This window comes from Salmo trutta, chromosome 1 (assembly GCF_901001165.1).
Source record: "Salmo trutta chromosome 1, fSalTru1.1, whole genome shotgun sequence".
NCBI classification, from domain to species: Eukaryota; Metazoa; Chordata; class Actinopteri; order Salmoniformes; family Salmonidae; genus Salmo; species Salmo trutta.
In genome coordinates this window covers 38082731-38100656 of record NC_042957.1, presented here as the reverse complement: position 1 = coordinate 38100656, position 17926 = coordinate 38082731, and positions in this window count along the sequence as shown.

Genomic DNA, 17926 nt, shown 5'->3' with positions numbered 1-17926 from the left:
AACGAAACAAAACAAGAAAACGAACGAACGAACAGTATTGCAGGCTAACACACAGCAGTGAAACAACAACTTCCCACAAAGGGACAGGTGAAACAGGGCTACCTAAGTATGACTCTCAATCAGCAACAACGATGTACAGCTGGTCCTGATTGAGAGCCATACCAGGCCAAACAAAGAAATACACAACATAGAAAGCCATAGAAATACAAAACAAGAATATTACCCAAAAACCTCGGAACACATAAATCAAACACCCCTCTTACATAAATACACATCCCATTAAACCCTGAACCACATAAAACAAATACCCCCTGCCACGTCCTGACCAAACTACAATAGCCAATAACCCCTTATACCGGTCAGAATGTGACAGTAACCCCCCCACCCCCCAAAGGTGCAGACCCCGGATTCATCTCACACAAAAATAAACACAAAATAAACCCCCAATCTAAAGGGAGGGAAGGGAGGGTGGCTGCCGTCACCGACGATTCCCGTGCTACACCCCCCCCTCCCCAATCCTCCTACTGTGGAGGTGGCTCAGGCTCTGGCCTTAGTCCACCACCTAACCTGTCCACCCCCGCTGAATACCTCTGGCTGAGGCACGTCACTGTAGACCTTGGGCTGAAGCACTTCGCTGTAGACCTCAGGCAGACGGACGATTCTGGGAGCTCCGGACAGTAGGGCGACTCTGGGAGCTCCGGACTGTAGGGCAACTCACTCGGTTCCGGACTGTAGGCCGTCTCACTCGGTTCCGGACTGTAGGCCATCTCACTCGGTTCCAGACTGTAGGCCGTCTCACTCGGTTCCGGACTGTAGGCCGTCTCACTCGGTTCCGGACTGTAGGCCGTCTCACTCGGTTCCGGACTGTAGGCCATCTCTAGACAGGGCACTGTCGCCGGACACTCTGGACGGGGCACTGTCGTCAGACACTCTGGACGGGGCACTGTTTCCAGACACTCTGGATGGGGTACTGTTGCCGGAAGCTCTGGACGGGCTACTGTCGTCGGAAGCTCTGGACGGAGTACTGTCGTCGGAAGCTCTGGACGGGATACTGTCGTCGGAAGCTCTGGACGGGGTACTGTCGTCGGAAGCTCTGGACGGGGACTGCGCACTGAAAGCCTGATGCATGGGGCTGGTAGTGGAGGTACCAGACTGGATACACGCACCCCAAGGCTAGTGCGGGGAGCAGGAACAGGACGAGTTGGACTGGGCTGACGCACTGGAGGCCTGGTGCGTGGGGCTGGTACTGGAGATGCTAGACTGGATACACGCACCCCAAGGCTAGTCCGGGGAGCAGGAACAGGACGAGTTGGACTGGGCTGACGCACTGGAGGCCTGGTGCGTGGTGCTGGCTTTGGATGTGCCATACTGGAAACACACACCTCAGGGCTAGTGCGAGGAGCAGGAACAGGACGAGTTGGACTGGGCTGACGCACTGGAAGCCTGGTGCGTGGGGCTGGTACTGGAGATGCCAGACTGGATACACGCACCCCAAGGCTAGTGCGGGGAGCATGAACAGGACGAGTTGGACTGGGCTGATGCACTGGAGGCCTGGTGCGTGGTGCTGGCTTTGGATGTGCCAGACTGGAAACACGCACCTCAGGGCTAGTGCGAGGAGCAGGAACAGGACGAGTTCGACTGGGCTGACGCACTGGAAGCCTGGTGCGTGGGACTGGTACTGGAGATGCCAGACGGCTAGCACGCACCTCACGACAAGTATGGAGAGCTGACTCAGGTGACATAAATTTTAGGACACGCTCCGTAGTGCGAATGTTGTGCCTAAAACACCAACACAGTAGCTCTCTCATAGTTTTCTCCTCCAATTTTCCCATTAACTCCTTTACAGTCTCTGCTTCGCTCACCTCCAATTTTACCCCGACTGGCTCTGGTTCCATCCTCGGCTCCCCGATCTGTCCGTGTGCCCCCCCCCCCAAAAAAAAATTATTGGGGCTGCCTCTCGTGCATCCTACGTTGGGCCCGTTCTTCGCTCCACTTTCGCTGTTCCTCCCTCGCTGTCTCCACCTGCTTCCATGGCAGGGTCTTGTCCCCTCCATGTCCAAAATGTCCTCCACTCCCTTCTCTCCCTGGCCCAGGATCCTTCCTCTTCCTGGGCCCGCTGCTTGGTCCGTTGGTGGTGGGAAGTTCTGTAACGGTCATCATACGTAGTGGACCAAGGCGCAGCGGGTTGAGTGCTCATAATGACTTTTATTGAACACAAACAAAACAAAACAAGAAAACGATCGAACGAACAGTATTGCAGGCTAACACACAGCAGTGAAACAACAACTTCCCACAAAGGGACAGGTGAAACAGGGCTACCTAAGTATGACTCTCAATCAGCAACAACGATGTACAGCTGGTCCTGATTGAGAGCCATACCAGGCCAAACAAAGAAATACACAACATAGAAAGCCATAGAAATACAAAACAAGAATATTACCCAAAAACCTCGGAACACATAAATCAAACACCCCTCTTACATAAATACACATCCCATTAAACCCTGAACCACATAAAACAAATACCCCCTGCCACGTCCTGACCAAACTACAATAACCAATAACCCCTTATACTGGTCAGGACGTGACAGCAATGCTTTATTATAAAGGCCAAAAAAAAGATAATGCGCTCCGATACATCAGTAAACAAATTATCGAGCTACCTAATTAGCAGATTTACATCACTCATCAACGTCAATGATCACCTGATAGCCTACCCTTTTTTCCTGATGTCAATCAAGTCTTTCCGAGGCACTGTAAGTTGCTTGCTTTCAATTTGTGACGAGTGTGTTGTTGCCAATGCAAAAAAACTCTTTAAATGTTCACTACAGAGGCAGTATGTTATGAATTTCGAGATATGAATTGTTAAACTCTTTTTTATCATTTTGAGCTCCTGCCCCCTAAAAGGTCTGTGCACAGACTCTCTCTCTATATATATCTCTCACTCCCCCTCACATTCATGCCATCTTCTGGCTCTATTCACAGATAGACCCTCTCTCTATTAACCGTATCTCAGTCACATTGGTGTCATGAGTCCCATGCATCACCCCAGGACAGTGTACACTCATAGACACAAACTGTGTGATATCCATGACCATTGCTCTGCAGGAGTTGTATTCACAAAGCGTCTCAGAGTTGGAATTCTGATCTAGGATCAGTTTAAATCATAATTAATAAGGGGAGCCTGTTCCTAGATCAGCATTCCTTCTCTGAGCACACTCACATTCAACACACACACACACTACACAAACAGTCAAAGATGAGTGCAAAACTAGTAACTAGCACGGGAGAGACATATGTAAATGAGTGTCCGGGCAGACAAAACCAGATGCATGTTTTCAACTGCTGCATGTATTTGCTTTACCTCACTTCACACATACACATGGAGGCTTGTGAAAGCTGCACGGGCTAAACTCTCAAACATTTTGACAGGGTGAACACTGCAGTAATACACACATAGGCACAGACACAGACAGAGAGAGACACAGACACAGGCAAAGGCAGAGACACAGGTACAGACAAACACAGACAGACACAAACACAGGTACAAACAGGTACAAACAGGCACAGACAGGCACAGATACAGGCACACAGCAGTGTGTGAGAGACATGAGTAAATGAGTGGATGGAAAATGTATGGGATGGAAAGTGTATGCTTGTTTTCAACTGCACTACTGCAGCTTGTCGTTCCCTTACCTCACTTCAAGCAGACATGAGTTGAGAGCAGGGGAACACGGATCCCAAGATCCAAAGAAAGAGCAGTCACTCTGTCCTCTCCCTTTTTCTCTCTTTCTCACTCTCTCTCTTCTTTTGTTGATGGATGTACATGTGACTAATGTGAGGATATGATCTGAGGGGATTCCTGTTTTCGGAGGCTGAGGCGGGAGAGGACCACCGCTATGTAAACACATTTCCTTCCTCTTTGACTGTTTGTGTGTGTGTGTGTGTGTATGCTCCTGCAGTGTGCGATTGCACCTTTAGGCCTGTCTGGCAGAGTGTGTGTGTGTGTGTGTGTGTGTGTGTGTGTGTGTGTGTGTGTGTGTGTGTGTGTGTGTGTGTGTGTGTGTGTGTGTGTGTGTGTGTGTGTGTGTGTGTGTGGACGTGTTTAAGTATTCTTGTGGGGACCAGAAGAATAGTAAACAAACAAAAATTGGGGACATTTTGTTGGTCGAAACAAGGTCAAATTCTATTTCTAGGGTTAAGGTTAGAATAAGTGTTGTGGTTAGAATTAGGTTTAGGGTTAGGAGCTAGGGTTAGGTTTAGGATTAGGGTTAAGGTTAGGGTTAGGGTTCTCTCTTATTGTGATTTGTGTTTTGTCCTGTATTTTATTTTTTATTTTTAATCCCAGCCCCCGCAGGGATTACGGCCTTTTAGTAGGCCGTCACTGTAAATAAGAATTTGTTCTTAACTGTCTTGCCTAGTTAAATAAAGGTTAAATTAAAATAAATTAAACGAAAGGGTTCAGGTTAGGGATAGGGTAAGAGTACAGTTTAGGTTTAGGGATTAGGGAAAATAAGATTTTGAATGGGACTGAATTGTGTGTCCCCACAAGGTTAGCTGTACAAGACTGTGTGTATGTGTGCGTGTGTGCGTGCTCACCATTCAGTACGTGAATGGAAAATACTTTATCTTACTTGAGAGAAAAAACAAGGAGAAATGTGGAGGAGTAGGACATTGGAAGAGGCGAGGGGGGCAGGATGGTTCGATGTGAGGAAGTGCCCTTTCCCTAAGCTGCGCTCCACTTCCTGTGCGGACAAGAAGTCCCTCATTGGTGATCTCATTCTTGACTGCGAGGCTCTTCCGTGGGGCGGCCGCTTGGAACCTATCAGCCCGAGGGGGCATGTGGAGGAGTAACACACACACACATACACTTATATATGCACACATACACAAACACACAAAAACACGCACACACAAACACACTCCGGCCTCTGATTACTGTACCGGTGTAGGCTGGAAAACACACACGCACACTCCCACACACCCGGCCTGACAGGAAACAGTTCTGGCCGGAACAAACAAGCACTTCCTGTGCGCCTTGGTGCCTTCACAGAGAGGAACCAATCAAAATGAAAAGTCCTGTCCAGTCTTGTTAATTAACGAATGGCCATGCATGCAGAGAACATTACTGCTCATTTACTATTAGTCACGAGGCATGTCCCTATGTTCTGTTTGAGGCTCAAACACACACACATTCCCATGTACACATCCACACACACATTCACAGAACACAGGCATGCAGCACACACACACACCTTCCGCCTACCCAACCACCCACTCATCCACCACTTTCCCCTCCACGACCCAAGTTCAGTCACATTTTTCTGTACAGCACCCCCCCACACCCCTTTTTCCCCCAAAAGTACCCACTAATTCAAATACATTAGGCTTAAATTGCCTCTCTCTTCCTTTCACCCATCCTGTTGACAGACAGGCCAACAGTTACCGTTTTTTCTCTCTAATTTGTAGTAGTAATACATGGGAATTAGCTAGCAGGCCATAATAATCTGCTCCAGGATGCTTGTTTTACAGTACCATTACAGTTGAGAACTAGCAGGAACAGAGCTACCATTAAGTCCAAGTTCTCTTTAACTAGGGAAGTCCCGTCCAAACCCAGACGACAATTGTGCACTGCCCTATGGGACTCTCAATCACAGCCAGATGATGCAGCCTGGATTCGAACCACTGAGATGCAGTGTCTTAAACCACTGCACCACTCAGGAGCCCATTTAGATAGGCATCTGATATTACCTGAAAAGTAGCTTCTGCCGAGGCCCCAACAACCAGACGTTCCGGATTTCAGGGGAAATGGAAAGAGAGCCTGTGACACGACTTCCGCTTTTGGATGTTAACAAGGTGACACTCCATCTTAACTCCTCCTTCACATTTACTGGATTGGTTGAACAGTGCAGAAGAGAACCTCCCCCGAAAGTTTTTATTATTCTCGTCAAGACCAGTATTTAGGAGATCTAGTTTCAGTCATTTATTTTACACCTGCTACGCTAGGTTTCCTGAAAAGGGTAAAGGGTAGAGGAAGGTGAGTTCAACACTCAATGGATAAACTGTTGGAAATGTTTTGGTAACCCTTTAATAAACTATTTATAAACAGTTTGTAAAGAGTTTACTTACCAATTATGAATAAATATTTCTACACTTGAAAAAAAAGAATCTAAAGCATGTCATGGTAAAATAAGAAGTACACACACAACACAATGAAGATTTGATTTTTTATTGGATTCCATGAAAATGTGACACCTGTAGCTTTGGGGTGAGTTGCTGCCGGAAGCGTTAGCTAGCCTAGCATGCTGCTGAAAAAGACAGTTTATTTCAAATCTAGTAGTATTTCAGTCTTCTTGATTTTGGGCCTTGGCTAATGGGATACCTTCCATTCCTGGATTGAGATACGTTTTCAAGCCATATCCCTTGTCTGTCACCACAATGAAAACAAATTGGCATAGGATCCTTGTCGACTTGAAGGCAGACTAAACTTAAAGTCAAGTTTTGACTAACTAAGCACAGTAACATAATTAAACTCAAAATATGCTATTATTTTCTTTTGAAATACATTTTCTTAATATCATAATGTTTCTTAAGACTTATCTAAATGAAAGATTTCTTTGTGATGGTGTATAAAAAATGGATTCATTTTACTGTCAAAATGTAGACAGCCCAAGGCTATTTATATTGGTTGAGGCCTGGCTATTCTTGTGTTAAACGACCATATAGCACTGTATATAGGCTTTTGGTTCAAATGCAAGTTGCAGTAGATGATCAATTGTGATTTATCAGGCTTTTGTTAATGGATGCAGTTCTGAATCCTATGAAATATGTAACTTAAATTGCTCATGCAAGAGATTCATGCTATAAAATGTATTCTGGAGATGCTCTGTGTTTAATAAGTAAAAATAAAGAAGGAGGTCATACGTTGACATTGGTGGATAATCAGGTACAGTCTCTCTTTTGGGGAGTAACAAGTCATTTATAAAAGTTTATAAAATATATATAGTGCACACTTTATATTAGAGGCTGCAAAATTGTTGATTAATAAATTGTAAGTTGTTTATAAGGATCTGCATTAATCATCAGTTGATGTATTAGTAAGTGCTGTAACGGCTGTCGGGAGAGAGAGTAGACCAAGGCGCAGCGGAGTTAGTGTTCATCATGATTTTAATTGAACAACGTGAACACTATACAAAAACAAGAAAACTGACAGCCAAACAGTCCTGTCAGGTGCAAAACACTCAACAGAAACAATTACCCACAAAACCCAAAGGAAAAACATGCTCCTTATGTGTGACTCCCAATCAGCAACAACGCTCTACAGCTGTGCCTGATTGGAAGCCACGCGGCCAAAATCAATTAAACAAACCAACATAGAAAAATGCACATAGAACGCCCACCCAATGTAACACCCTGGCATAACCAAAATAAAGAACAAAAACCCCTCTCTATGGCCAGGGCGTTACAAGTGCATATACTCACATGTACAAAAGCACTCATTTACAATGAATAAATATCCCATTCATGATGAATACTGCATGAATCCATTTATAAATATGTATATAAATGGTGAGTCAAACTATAAATCAACCATTAACAAATGCCTCATAAATAATCATGAGTTTTTTATTTTTTATTTTATTTTATTTCACCTTTATTTAACCAGGTAGGCTAGTTGAGAACAAGTTCTCATTTACAACTGCAACCTGGCCAAGATAAAACAAAGAACTTCGACACATACAACAACACAGAGTTACACATGGAATTAACAAACATACAGTCAATAGAAAACAAACATAAAATAGAAAAAAGTCTATATACATTGTGTGCAAATGAGGTAAGATGAGGGAGGTAATACCCTCACTACACCGCTCGCGTCGCAAAATAAATTTAGGAATCTATGTTATTCAATTATTGCACCCACACTGCTCGGGCACGTCAACGAGCGTCTGCGTTGCCAAGGGCTAAAATAGAAGTCATTCCTATTTCTGATGCAGATCACGCTGCAAGTCCTGCCTCTCCCATCTCCTCATTGGTTATACCCACGTGGGTGATTGAAATACGAACTTTGTTGCCGGTCGTCCTGGTAATACTATGAAAGTTTAGATGCCAATCACCATATAAGTTCAAAGATGAAAATGCCTGGAAGGAGGAGAGATGACTATAAACTATTCGGTTGACCATTTTATGTGTGGATTAATTGTCTGGAGTAGAGGACCTTGTGCATTTCAGGTAAAATAACAACTCAATGTTTATATCCCAGGACAAATTAGCTCGCAACAGCAAGCTAGCTAAATAGGACAAATTAACTAGCATGTGCAAGCTAGCTAGCTAAATTGCCATACATGTTTAATGCTTTTTGACCTTTCCCCAAATTAATGTAATTGGTTCAGAGTTTGTTTTGATATTCAAACGTGATCGCGTTTGGTGTGGGGGGACAAAATAAATGTATGCACGATGGTGCACGATGTCACACAATGGCGCACGCGCTCAGCCGGTTTGGGTTCCGTGTAAGGCAATAAATAGGACATAATGGCGAAGTAATTACAATATAGCAATTAAACATTTAAACACTGGAGTGATAGATGTGCAGAAGATGAATGTGCAAGTAGAGCTACTGGGGTGCAAAGGAGCAAGATCAATAAATAAATACAGTATGGCGATCAGGTAGTTGGATGGGCTATTTACAGATGGGCTATGTACAGGTGCAGTGATCTGTGACCTGCTCCGATGGCTGGTGCTTAAAGTTAGTGAGGGAGATATGGGTCTCCAGCTTCAGTGATTTTTGCAGTTCGTTCCAGTCATTGGCAGCAGAGAACTGGAAGGAAAGGCGGCCAAAGGAGGAATTGGCTTTGGGGGTGACCAGTGAAATATACCTGCTGGAGCGCGTGCTATGGGTTGGTGCTGCTATGTTAACCAGTGAGCTGAGATAAGGCGGGGCTTTACCTAGCAAAGACATGTAGATGACCTGAAGCCAGTGGGTTTGGCTACGAGGGCCAGCCAACGAGAGCGTACAGGTCGCTACAAATACCTAGGTGTCTGGTTAGACTGTGAACTCTCCTTCCAGACTCACATTAAGCATCTCCAATCCAAAATTAAATCTAGAATCGACTTCCTATTTCGCAACAAAGCATCCTTCACTCATGCTACCAAAGATACCCTTGTAAAACTGACCATCCTACCAATCCTCGACTTCGGTGATGTCATTTACAAAATAGCCTCCAACACTCTACTCAACAAAGTGGATGCAGTCTATCACAGTGCCATCCGTTTTGTCACCAAAGCCCCATATACTACATACAGATTCTAAGATTGAATTTTGGATTGGAGATGCTTAATGTGAGTCTGGAAGGAGAGTTTACTTCTAACCAGACACCTAGGTATTTGTAGTTGTCCACATATTCTAAGTCAGAACCGTCCAGAGTAGTGAAGCTGGACGGGCAGGAGGGTGCGGGCAGCGATCGGTTACAGAGCATGCATTTAGTTTTACTTGCATTTAAGAGCAGTTGGAGGCCACAGAAGGAGAGTTGTATGGCATTGAAGCTCGTCTGGCGGTTAGTTAACATAGTGTCCAAAGAAGGGCCAGAGTATACAGAATGGTGTCGTCTGCGTAGAGGTGGATTAGAGAATCACCAGCAGCAAGAGCAACATCATTGATGTATATAGAGAAGAGAGTCAGCCAGAGAATTGAACCCTGTAGCACCCCCATAGAGGCTGCCAGAGGTCCGGACAACAGGCCCTCCGATTTGACACACTGAACTCTGTCTGAGAAGTAGTTGGTGAACCAGGCGAGGCAGTCATTTGAGAAACCAAGGCTGTTGAGTCTGCCGATAAGAATGTGGTGATTGACAGAGTCGAAAGCCTTGGCCAGGTCGATGAATACGGGTTCACAGTATTGTCTCTTATCGATGGTGGTTATGATATCGTTTAGGACCTTGAGCGTGGCTGAGGTGCACCCATGACCAGCTCTGAAACCAGATTGCATAACAGAGAAGGTACGGTGGGATTCGAAATGGTCGGTAATCTGTTTGTTAACTTGGCTTTTGAAGACCTTAGATAGGCAGGATAGGATAGATATAGATCTGTAGCAGTTTGGGTCTAGAGTGTCACCCCCTTTGAAGAGGGGGATGACCGCGGCACCTTTCCAATCTTTGGGAATCTCAGACGATAAGAAAGAGAGGTTGAACAGGCTAGTAATAGGGGTTGCAACAATTTCGGCAGATAACCTTAGAAAGAGAGGGTCCAGATTGTCTAGCCCGGCTGATTTGTATGGGTCCAGATTTGGCAGCTCTTTCAGAACATCAGCTATCTGTATTTGGGTGAAGGAGAAATGGGGGAGGCTTGGGCGAGTTGCTGTGGGGGGTGCAGGGCTGTTGACCGAGGTAGGGGTAGCCAGGTGAAAAGCATGGCCAGCCGTAGAAAAAGGCTTATTGAAATTCTCAATTATAGTGGATTTATCAGTGGCGACAGTGTTTCCTAGCCTCAGTGCAGTGGGCAGCTGGGAGGAGGTGCTCTTATTCTCCATGGACTTTACAGTGTCCCAGAACCTTTTTGAGTTTGTGCTACAGGATGCAAAGTTACATATCACGGGGGTTATTCGATGCTAATGCAGAACGCCACAGGATGTTTTTGTGCTGGTCAAGGGCAGTCAGGTCTGGGCTATATCTGTTCTTGGTTCTACATTTTTTGAATAGGTCATGCTTATTTAAGATGGTGAGGAAGGCACTTTTAAAGAATAACTAGGTATCCTCTACTGACGGGATGAGATCAATATCCTTCCAGGATACCCGGGCCAGGTCGATTAGAAATGCCTTTTCGCTGAAGTGTTTTTAGGGAGCATTTGACAGTGATGAGGGGTGGTCGTTTGACCGCAGACCCATTACGGATGCAGGCAATGAGGCAGTGATCGCTTAGATCTTGGTTGAAGACAGCAGAGGTGTATTTGGAGGGCAAGTTGGTCAGGATGATATCTATGAGGGTGCCTGTGTTTACGGATTTGGGTATGTACCTGGTAAGTTCATTGATAATTTGTGTGAGATTGAGGGCATCAAGCTTAGATTGTAGGATGGCCGGGGTGATAAGCATGTCCCAGTTTAGATCACATAGCAGCACAAGCTCTGAAGATATATGGGGGGCAATCAATTCACATATGGTGTCCAGGGCACAGCTGGGGGCAGAGGGTGGTTTATAGCAAGCGGCAACGGTGAGAGACTTGTTTCTGGAAAGGTGGATTTTTAAAAGTAGAAGCTCGAATTGTGTTGGTACAGACCTGGATAGTAAGACAAAACTCTACAGGCTATCTCTGTAATAGATTGCAACTCTGCCCCCTTTGGCAGTTCTATCTTGGCGGATAATGTTATAGTTAGCGATGGAAATTTCTGGGTTTTTGGTGGTCTTCCTAAGCCAGGATTCAGACACGACTCGGACATCCGGGTTTGCAGAATGTGCTAAAGCAGTGAATAAAACAAACTTAGGGAGGAGGCTTCTAATGTTAACATGCATGAAACCAAGGCTTTTGCAGTTACAGAAGTCAACAAATGAGAGTGCCTGGGGAATGGGAGTGGAGCTAGGCACTGCAGGGCCTGGATTAACCTCTACATCACCACGGGAACAGAGGAGGAGTAGGATAAGGGTGCGGCTAAAGGCTATAAGAACAGGTCGTCTAGTACATTCGGAGCAGAGAGTAAAAGGAGCAGGTTTCTGTGCGCGATACAATAGATTCAAGGCATAATGTACAGACAAAGGTATGGTAGGATGTGAATACAGTGGAGGTAAACCTAGGCATTGAGTGATGATGAGAGAGATATTGTCTCTAGAAACATCATTTAAACCAGGTGATGTCACCGCATGTGTAGGAGGTGGAACTAAAGGGTTAGCTAAGGCATATTGAGCAGGTGTTAGAGGCTCTACAGTGAAATAAGACAATAATCACTAACCAGAACAGCAATGGACAAGGCATATTGACATTAGGGAGAGGCATGCGTAGCCAAGTGATCATAGGAGTCCAGTGAGTAGTTGGGCAGGCTGGAGACACGGCGATTCAGACAGCTAGTGGGCCGGGGCTAGCAGCAGGGCCTTAGAGGGACGTCGCGATGGAAGAAGTCTGTTATAGCCTCCTCGTGCGGAGCCTCCTCGTGCTGTTACGTCAGTAGTCCAGTCATGATGGATTAGTAGGGTTCCGTGTAGTAAAGGGTCCAGTCCAATTGGCAAAATAGGTATAGTGGCCCAAGAAATTGGCCGATGGATCTCTTCAGCTAACAGTCTAATATGCTCTAGACAGCTAGCGGGCCGCGGCTAGCAGGCTAGCAGATGGGCATTCAGAAAAAGTTCAGAGCTTGCGGTTGGAATCCGGGGATATGGAGAGAAAATAAGTTTGGTATACTCTGGTTAGACTCGCGTTGTGCAAACTGGCGAGAGTTTTCCGAGCTAAAGGTTAGCTGATGACCGCTAGCAGTGGTTAGATGACTAATAGCTAGTTGCTAATTAGCTGACTAGCTTCTGTTGGGGTTCCGGTTCAGAAGTAAAGAAACATACTTTAGAAAAAGCAGATCCAAACCACATCGGGTGAGGCGGGTTGCAGGAGAGTATTTTGAAGTTTAGGTTTAGAAAAATCGAAAAAGATATGCGAAGAAAAAAGATAGAAAAATATATATCCATGGGACACGACAAGATGAGGACAAAGACTTGTGACTGCTACGCCATCTTGGGTCTGAGTTGACAATTACTCCTTACAAAGGGTTTATACGTGTATTATTCAATTAATCATTTTCAAATTGTGAACATACTATGATCAAACACCTTATTAATTATCTTCTAAATCATTAATAAATCATCTTAAATAGTGTTTATAAATGTGTAATTACTATTTAGAGATTGCTTATTGACATTTACATATGTAGGAATTATGATTCAGAATCTTCCATAAGTGCTCAATTGGGTTGAGATCTGGTGACTGAGACACACACCCACACACAGTCACACATACACGCACACACTTTAAATCCCCAATGCTCTTTTGAGACCCCTCTTTTAATGTTACTGAGATTTCTTCTTCTAGCTATGGTAGCAAAAATTATGGGCAAATACTTGAAAGATTGAGGAGGATGGGAGACGTTATAGGGGCGGGAAAGCATGGAGACCACAAAGTGTGTTTCAAAAATCATCAAATACTAATTATTTTAACCTAAAGCGTTTAATAAAGACATTTATAGTACAATATGATGGGTAAGGGGAATGAGAGGGCTACTTTCACAGTGTTGGAAAGGTATAAAGGAATGAGGGTATGAGGCATGAGTTGAGGTGTTCAGAGGCTTGACTTCAGTGCAGGCCAGGATTTTACTGGGAAGACAAAAAACAATAACACAAGACACTACACAGTTAGATAAATGAGCTAAGAATGAGTTAGTCCAAGCAAGGAGGAAAATCATTGATGTGTAATAATGTGATTGTGTATGTGATTTGACTCTACGTACAGTAATGAGAGAAAATTGATAGGTGTACTCACAGTGCTTGGAGAGGAAACATTAAATGTGCCAGTGGATGAGCGGGCATATGAGACATTGTGTCTTCTGTTCATGTCAGGAGAAAGTTGACAATGGTAGTGGAGTGGAGTAGTCATTCCTTCTTAATCAGGGAACATGAGGGGCCTTAGCTGTTAATACAAATAGCAGATACATTCCATTACAGCTGTGCTGTCGTAGGTTTGGACGAGTTTCTCTATGAAGTTAAACTCAGACATCTCAGAAATCACAAAGTCAAACATACTGCACATCTCGCCCACTTGAGACATCAAAGTAGCCCAAAAAACGTTCCTGAATAAAGCTCTGGTTATCCACATATCTGACAATAACTGTAAACTGCAAGCATACTGGTGGCACCATAGATCCCAGAGTGATGAGGCAATTTTTACCCCTTGGGGCCCAGAGTTTTTCTATATCTGTTAACCCAACCAGGAAAACTCTGTACCCTATAAGGTATGACTGTCACGACTTCCGCCGAAGTCGGGTCCTCTCCTTGTTCGTGCGACGCTCGGCAGTCGCCGGTCTTCTAGCCATCATCGATCCACTTTTCATTTTCCATTTGTTTTGTCTTGTTTTCCTCACACCTGGTTTCAATCCCCCCAATCACATGTTGTGTATTTAACCCTCTATTCCCCCAATGTCTTTGTGTGGGACTGTTTATTGTTTGATGTATGCGCACGTTAGACTGGTTGCGCTGGGTTATGTCAACCCGTATTGTATTTCGTGTTCGTTGTGCCATGTGTTTTTGGTTCACCTAAATAAAAGGCTCCGTTTGCTACCCAATATCTGCTCTCCTGCGCCTGACTCCCGTACAGCCATTTACGCATTCCTGACAATGACAGTGATTTATCAGCTGTAAAAGAGTTTTCTATGGGCTATGATGGGACCAGTTTTTCCTAATCAGGTCACATGGTTTAAAAAAACTCCTGGCACTTGGGGGTGGGGGTGGGGGTGGGGGGGGGGGTGTTGGGGGGGTGAAACCATTCAAACAGCAGCTACCTTATATTTGTTCATATAAATTATATTTTGAATTGAACAGGAGGGGGATTTCCTCTACCCAGACACATAGACAACAACTGATAGACAATAGAACTCACAGGGCTGAGCTTGCTTTATGTATTTTTGCATCATGCAGGCCTATACAACTGTAAGCCTTATAAAACATTAACTCACATCTGTCACCACTATTATGTTGATTGATTAATTCCAGTTAATCATTTTGTATTGGAAATGTATAGGCAGCCTAGCTGTAGGGGTAGAATGCTTGTTGTAAAAGCAGAAATTAACAACATGGGTTTTGTCTTTATACATGTGTATGCGCCTAACACAGGGAGAGAGAGGGGGGTTTTATTTGGGTGTCTTAGACAGGAACTCTCACAGGTAGCGCCTGAGGAGACGCTGGTGGACGGCGGGGACTGGAACTGTACAATGGATTTTACGAAAGACAGAAATGGGGAAGAGCCTCATTCAGTGTCAGTGGGAGTGTTAAGGGACATCATTAATCAGTTCGACCTAGTGGATATTTGGAGAACTAAACATCCCAACACAAGACAGTATACATGGGTGAAGGTTTTTGGGGCTAGGGTGAGTGCAGCCCGACTTGATCATTTTTACATGTCCAGGAATCGGAGCAATAGGCTGTTGGGCGCTACCATTCTCCCGGTGGGGTTTTCGGATCCCCACATAACCATGGCTCGGCTGTCTATTTCACCAGGGCCCCGGCAGGGGAAGTTTAATGTAAAGCCCTTACAAGATGCCACTTTTTGCTCAGGTTTCCAGACCTTTTGGGAAAGGTGGGGGCAGCGAAGAGAGGAGTATGAGTCTCTAAGTCAATGGTGGGATGTGGGGAAAGTCCAAATTCGGCTTTTCTGTCAACAGTATACAGCTCTCTCATCCTAGGAGAGTATTGGGAGAACTAGAGTGTAGTATTAGTGAGATGGCGGTAGAGATGGTGGGGCAAGGAAATGTAGGCCTCCAGGCTAATTTAGCTGAATTACGTAGGGACCTGGGCAGTTTTTTCCAGATTAAAGCAAAGGGAGCACTTGTAAGAGCTAGGTTCTCCATGCTCAAGGAGATGGATGCTCCTTCTTCTTTGGTTTGGAAAGACAGAGCGGTGAAGCCAAGGGTATGCATTGTCTACGGCTGTCTGATGGGTGGGTGACCTCTGTGGTGGGGGAGATGCGAGAGTGAACTGTGGAGTTTTATACTGATTTGTGTAGGGCAGAAATGTGTGATCCTATGTGTGTTCAGGTCTTGTTCGCAGAACTCCCTAAGCTCTCTCTGGCACAGAGGGATGAAATTGACATTCCTTTGTTGTCCCATGAACTGGCAGAGGCCGTAACCCAGATGTCCCCCGGGCGTGCACCGGGGGTTGATGTACTCCCAGTGGAGTTTTATAAAAAATTCTGGGGAATATTTGGACTGGACTTCTTTTCCGTGTTGCGTGAATGCATGTGGGTAGGTGAGTTGCAGATGAGCTGCCGTCGGTGTTTGAGCAGCCAAAGGGGGAGGGGTCACCAACGTTTCCACCACTGCAGGTGACGGCAGAGACTGGGGACTGGCAAGGGGGTGTGGAGGACTTATTCGATTTTAACACTCCGAGCCTGGGGGAGTTTGAGGGTGTGGGAGGTAAAGCCCTCTACAACCTCTGCATTAAGGTGAGGAACATTAGGAGCCTACCAGGAGTAAAGGCACATTAGTGGCAGGGGGTATGGCTTCCAGTTGAAGCTCGCATCCGCTACAAGTCCATGGTGCTTGCCTACGGAGCTGTGAGGGGAACGGCACCTCCGTACCTTCAGGCTCTGATCAGGCCCTACACCCAAACAAGGGCACTGCGTTCATCCACCTCTGGCCTGCTCGCCTCCCTACCTCTGAGGAAGCACAGCTCCCGCTCAGCCCAGTCAAAACTGTTCGCTGCTCTGGCACCCCAATGGTGGAACAAGCTCCCTCACGACGCCAGGACAGCGGAGTCAATCACCACCTTCCGGAGACACCTGAAACCCCACCTCTTTAAGGAATACCTGGGATAGGATAAAGTAATCCTTCTACCCCCCCCCCCAAAAGATTTAGATGCACTATTGTAAAGTGGTTTTTCCACTGGATATCTTAAGGTGAATGCACCAATTTGTAAGTCGCTCTGGATAAGAGCGTCTGCTAAATGACTTAAATGTAAATGTAAATGTATGTGGGGAGGAGAGTTTGGTGGGTTTTAGATGGAGGGGGCTCAACAAACCCCCAACACCAAAGAGGTCAGGGAACCTCCAGTGGACTGTTCTACATGGAGCCCTGGCCACTAACAGTTGGTTCGAACGGGTTGAACCGGGAGTCGGGCAGGGGTGTCCTTTCTGTGTTATGAGAGAAACTGTGATTCATGTGTTTTCTGTGTGCACCAGGTTAATGCCATTATTAATGTCTCTGTTGGAATGTCTGTGTGAGAGGTTGTGGGTGTTTTTTACTGTTGGGATGTTTATAATGGGGTACAGGTATTCAAATAAGGAAAGGCCAAATGTGTTTTGTTGAATTTTCTGTTTGCTCAGGCAAAGTTGGCTATTTGGATAACAAGACAGAACAGGGTCAAAGGTGGGGGATAACAGACCCTTTACTATTATTTAATGGGATGGTCTCTGTGTGCCTTAGGAAAGAATTTGAGTTCTATAGAATGATAAAAAAAGTGTGGAGATGTTTCATGAGATATAGTGTGTTGGAGGGGCTGTCTGTATAGCTGTGGAAGATGTTTTGGATATACGGTTGTAGGTGGTGTGGTTTTTTGGTTATTGTGATGTGTGGTGTTGTTTTGTATCGTGTGGTAGAGGGAAAGGTGAGTATGGCACATGTATGCATGTACTATCAATTCAATTCAAAGGTCTCTTTCTCTTAATTCAATTCAATGGTCTCTCTCTCTCTCTCTCTCTCTCTCTCTCTCTCTCTCTCTCTCTCTCTCTCTCTCTCTCTGTGTGTGTGTTTGGACCAGGAAGTGTCAGTCCTTATCTGAGCACACTAACTCACTGGACAGGCCTGTCTGTGAAGGCTCAACCCTTTGTGTCTGTGTATGTGTGTCTGTGTGTTTGCCTTTAACTTAGAATACTCTGTGTGTGCATGTGCGCCTGTGTGTGCGTGTGTGTGTTCGTGTGTGTTTGTGTGTGTGTCTGAGCCTGACAGTGCACTCAGCAGCAGTGGCACTCTAAAAAGGACAGCTAGACAGGAAATGCCAGCGACTTGATTGACAGGCTGTTTAGACACAACATATCTACAGTGAGAGGCTGCTGACTCTTCTAATCCATCCATTAATAACACTGGTCAATGGAAAATAATATATAGCTTAATAATAAAGACAGTTCAGGTTTTTACAATTTATATTCTGTTCTGCTCTGTGTTTCCCAGGTCTTTGTATGTGACACAGCCCTGGCT